This window comes from Mesocricetus auratus, unplaced genomic scaffold (assembly GCF_017639785.1).
Source record: "Mesocricetus auratus isolate SY011 unplaced genomic scaffold, BCM_Maur_2.0 Super-Scaffold_100008, whole genome shotgun sequence".
In the NCBI taxonomy this organism is placed as follows: domain Eukaryota; kingdom Metazoa; phylum Chordata; class Mammalia; order Rodentia; family Cricetidae; genus Mesocricetus; species Mesocricetus auratus.
The window spans coordinates 5607236-5612519 of NW_024429192.1; the positions used below are offsets into that span (position 1 = coordinate 5607236).

The window sequence follows — 5284 nt, forward strand, 5'->3', positions numbered from 1 at the left end:
ACCCACTCACACACTCACTCACTCATTCATTCACTTACTCACATACTCACTCACACACTCACTCACACACTCACTCACTCACTCCCTCACTCACTCACACACACTCACTCACACACTCACTCACACACTCGCACTCACTCACTCACACACTTACTCCCTCCCTCCCTCCCTCACACACTCACACTCGCTCACACACTCACTCGCTCACACACTCACACATTCACTCACTCACACACTCACTCACACACTCACACACTCACTCACACACTCACTCACCCAGTCACTCACTCACACTTACTCACTCACACTCACTCACGGCGTGTGTGCGCACAGGGACATGCCCCGGAAGAACAGCTGTGGGAGCTGGTTCTTTCTGTCCCTGCCACTCCACCTCAGCAGCCAATAAAGCCTGCTAATAATAAACATACACTCAACAATAAAAACACCTAATTTTCTATGTGTGTGCACACACAGGTAAAGTATGAAAAAACGCCAGCTGTATAGCTATCTAAAGAGAGGATCTACACTTGCTTACGCGATTACGCTTTATTAACTGATGTGTTTTATAATAACCAATGAAGAGCTGTCACAGAAACCGTGGAGCTCAATACACGCACACAACGTGCAGCTCTCAGAGCAGAGCAACCGCCTTCTTACCCGACACCAGGTGCTTCTTTGTGTTGGGAATGGGAAATCCATTCTCCTAGCTATTTTGAAATGCATTTTAATTTCTTATTTACCCTCTTTGCTGCAAAACAACAGTGCTTTCCCTCCTCCTGTCTGTACCTATTACTAACTTCTCTTTATCCAGTGTCTGGAAATTAATCTGTTCTTTACCTCTGTGGGGCAACTCACCTGGCTTCGTCATAAGTAAGCACCTACAGTGTTGTGTCCTGTGCCTGCTTAAGCACTATGCAACCTTCAGACACAAACTTTCTGGTGCAACTGACATGAGCTCACCGTTATATGACTGAGCATTTCACTGTGTGTGTGTGTGTGCTGTGTTTTCTCTCTGGCTGAGCATTTCACTGTGTGTGTGTGCTGTGTTTTCTCTCTGGCTGAGCATGTCACTGTGTGTGTGTGTGCTGTGTTTTCTCTCTGGCTGAGCATTTCACTGTGTGTGTGCTGTGTTTTCTCTCTGGCTGAGCATTTCACTGTGTGTGTGTGTGCTGTGTTTTCTCTCTGGCTGAGCATTTCACTGTGTGCTGTGTTTTCTCTATGACAAAGTGGAGAACAGCGGTCCCAGGGGGTGGCTACTTGGGGCTCCTACCTCATCAGCAGGTAACAAAACCAAACTCAGACGCCCATGTTTACAACTATTCTGACAACATTCCCAAACCCAGGGTCCTCCTCTGGGTCCTTTCCATCTTCCCCACCCCTTCCAGATGAGTAAAGAATGGGAGACAGAAAGACAGGCAGGAGTCCTGGTTACCATGGCAGCAAGTAAATGAAATGCCGCAGTTCATGAAATGGATGGTGAGGGCAGAGGTCAGGTAGAGATTACGGAGGAGCTGTCTTGCTGATTGCTCCCTCTGTGCACAATCTAGTCCTTGCCTTTACCACCTACTTCAACCTCTTCACACATGGAGGACAGCACTGAGAGCCAGGGATGCCATGGAAGGTTTGAATCAACAAAGGATTTTGACAGCAAAGACAAAGGATTCATAAGGAAATTCTAGTTAGGTTCTGTGAATCTTCTAAATGCCAGGGCAATATTTAGAAAGATACTAATGAGATAACTATATTGGGAGGAGTGTTCTTTACCCTTGTAAGAAAGGGTACAGGACACGGAACTGCACATCTGGCTGTGCGGCAGAATAGAGCGCCATCAGCTAGGCCACGGCAGACGTGCTGAAATTAGGTGACAGAGGAAGGTGCTGAATTATTTCTTCAGCCATGAAAAACAGGGTGGACAGACACAAGCGCCACAGAATTATAAGATAAAGGTGGTCACTGAGATCCAGCTACTTGAGAAGCTCGAAGCATGCTTTTCCTCGGTGACTCCCTGAGCATTTGACCAGGGGAGCCATGCAGGAATGCCTGTTCCTGAGCTAAACCTCTTAGCTCGCATCTCAACCTCACGTCCCTGGAGAGGGCAGAAGTTGGCACACTGTGTGTTCAGCACACATATGATGAATATGTAAGTCAGAGAGTCAAAACATGAGAGCTCTCACTTTCTGATCCAACTGGAAAAGAGAAAGGGATTAAACAGTCAGAAAACAGAAGAAATACAATCTTCACTGCAAGGAAACAAATCCTCTTTTTGAAAGGCAGACATGTGTAAGACAAAAGCACATCCCATAATAAGGCAAATGTGGATTTCTTACTCAAAACCAGAGCTAGAGTACAGGAACCAGAAGTAACCAGGAGGCGCTAGGAAGACTCATTCAGTTAGTTACCATGTCTTCAGACTTCTAGAGCTACTCGGGATGAAATCAACCAACCTCATTATCACTCATTATCAGCAGATGCTCAACTCCTAAAGCACACAGCGAATTTGGAGCTACAAAAACTAAAAGACTCTGAAAAGCTATGAAAGCAGGGTTAGCAGACCCTAAGTGCACAGGGGCTGCAGGGCGACCACAGCGTGCAACCACAGCGTGCAACCCTGGGACTGGGAGGGGGGCGAGTCAGAGGCAGCAGTCCTCACTGGCTGCCCCGACTTTTCTTGCTGTAGTGTGTGTGCTGTGCTGTGTGTGCTGTGGTGTGTGCTCTGGTGTGGTGTGCTGTGTACTGTGTGGCGTGCTGTGTGTGCTGTGTATGGTGTGCTATGTGGTGTGTGTGGTATGCTCTGGTGTGGTGTGCTGTATACTGTGTGGTGTGTGTGGTATGCTCTGGTGTGGTGTGCTGTGGTATGTGTGGTGGTGTGCTGTGTACTGTGTGGTGTGGTGTATGTGGTGTGTGCTGTGTGTGCTGTGTGTGCTGTGCTGTGGTGTGTGTCTGTCTGGGATGTATGTGTGTCCATGTGTGCAGGTGCATGTGTTATGCCTTTCTCATCACTGCCAGATAAACATTAGCAGTATCTGATCTGGAATACAAAACACAAGTCAGAGATTTTCGAAAAGCAGGCCTCATCCGCCTAGCTGTCTATATGACACAAGGATGAAGGTGGTAATGACCTTCACAGGGGACCTGGCCCGTGTCTGCGTGTCTCAAATGGAAAGATGCCGAGTCCACGGCCAGTCTGCACTCCTCACTCCACAGACCCTGTCTAAAACAGACAAAGATGGCAAGGGACCTGGAACCCGTGTCCTCAGAAGCACACCTGTGTCCCCCAGGTTGCATGTGTGAGAACCATTGTCCCAACATTTACGGTGAAGATATCAGGAGTAGACCACTGGAAATGACTGACACACTCATGGTTAGAGGTTTACCGTAAAAGTGGCTTTGTCACAACACGATTGCTGTCACAAGAGTCAGGCACAGAAGAGCAGGCTCTTTAAATGAAAACCTGAGAGAAGCTACTTAAATTTGTTCACAAAAAATAAAAAAATAAAAATAAAAACAAAAGCCAAAAAAACTAGAGATACCATTTAGAAAATCCTCCGAGAAGAGGAAAAATAGCTAAAAAGAGCAAGAAAATTAAATGTAGCAAAAAAGCATCCCAAGGGCTAAACAAAGAGCAACCCCATCCACCCCAGGGCGGTGCCGCCACACTCAAAGAGCCCAGCGGGGCCAGACTCTCCCCAAACTTGCAATTACGAAATCTTGTAACATGAAACATACAAGCCAGAAAAAAATCATATTAATTTCCAAATTCTACTAGCTTCTAGTGTTCTGAAAGTTTCCCAACGTTCACATACTAAATATGCAAATAAAAAGCCTTCTAATTCTACAGAGTTTGGTCAGTATTGTCAGCTTCTCCAGCTTGGATCCGCAGAGCACAGGAGAAGCCGGGCAGCACTGGGCCAGCAGGGACAGGAAACCAGGACAAGTTCGCTAACTACAGTCAGCAAGCTCAGGGTTAGGAGACCAGGGTTAGGTTCGCAAACAACTGAGGGACACAGACAATGTCACGCCAGGCTCCCACAGGCATGTGCACGCACACACCAAATAGATTAACGAGAACAGGGCCAGCAGATGATGCCCTACACAACAAAGGGTGAGATGGTGTAATTCTCTACAGCAATGAGCACACTTGGACCATTTCCCAGCAGACGCTTGACCCAACTGGGCTAGAGAGAGAACAAGACGAGCCTAGAGCGTTCTGAACACTGATAGAACCGTGTCAAAAAGAACACAGAAACTTCTATGAAGGTTTCATTAGGTAAATCTGGAAACAGAAACAAAAACATCACAGTAGTGGCCTGTGACTTACTGGATAATTTACAGTAGTCCACAACAATAAGCCATTTTGTGCTGTCAGTTACAACTTAAGCAAAAATTCTTAAGTAGATGCTCACACTAGGGGTACAGTTTGATGGACACTAGTAAGTGCTTTCTCAGTCTGGAATTACCTCTCAAAAACTACTCATTATCAAAAGAAAAAAAAAAAAAACGCTTGACAGTGGAGCTATACAGATAGCACCTTGACTAAGTGTCAACTAACCCCAGCCACAACAGGACAACACAACAGTCCACTAATGTAAGTTCCAAGAACATACCACGATAAGGTGTATTCTTGCCCCAAATGCACAGTCCAGATCTAAATATAAGAAAACAAGATGATCCCAAGTGTGGAGCAGTCACAGCGTCACTGACCTCAAACGTGGGGCTTGGGACAAGGAATCTGTCTCAGATTAAGGGACATGAGACAGAAAGCTAAATGCAACAGCCAGCGTCTATATGACTTCTCTTTGGTGTTGCCAACCAGCAACATCTGACGTCTTTGGACTGTACACTCCATGTTACTTTCTATATTTTGTAATAATTATGATTAGCTACCCTTGCCTTAAGAATGCACTAAGAGCTTTAAAGGGAGCAATGTGAGCAAGCAGTAGAGATTAAGATTTGTCTGCAAAGCAGTACTAACTTCTGGTCAGCTTGGATGAGGGCAATTCCTATATTCCCTCATCTTACGGTAACTTCCCTGTAACCTGAAGTGATTTTGAAGCCATAAGAAAAAAACCCCAAGAGTATTCTTATTTCCTCCATGTTTTACATTAAGTATGCATCCTTAGCCACTCTGGGGTCAGTGTTAACTCACAATGGTTACAGTGAGAATACCAGTGTGGAAGCACTCAAGAGCCAGGCCAGCAGGAAGTCACTGGAGTACGGCTTGTTCAGCTGAGACACAACACACAATTTGGGGACAGGCATTCACACTCAAAGAGCCACAGAAGAG

The 5284-nt window shown here is 46.0% G+C and overlaps 1 protein-coding gene across 1 annotated transcript in view; it reads right to left on the reverse strand.

The window, feature by feature from the left end:
* Mrps6 (mitochondrial ribosomal protein S6) overlaps positions 1 to 5284 on the reverse strand; it is a 71238-nt gene that overhangs the window by 20602 nt on the left and 45352 nt on the right. The window lies entirely within an intron of this gene.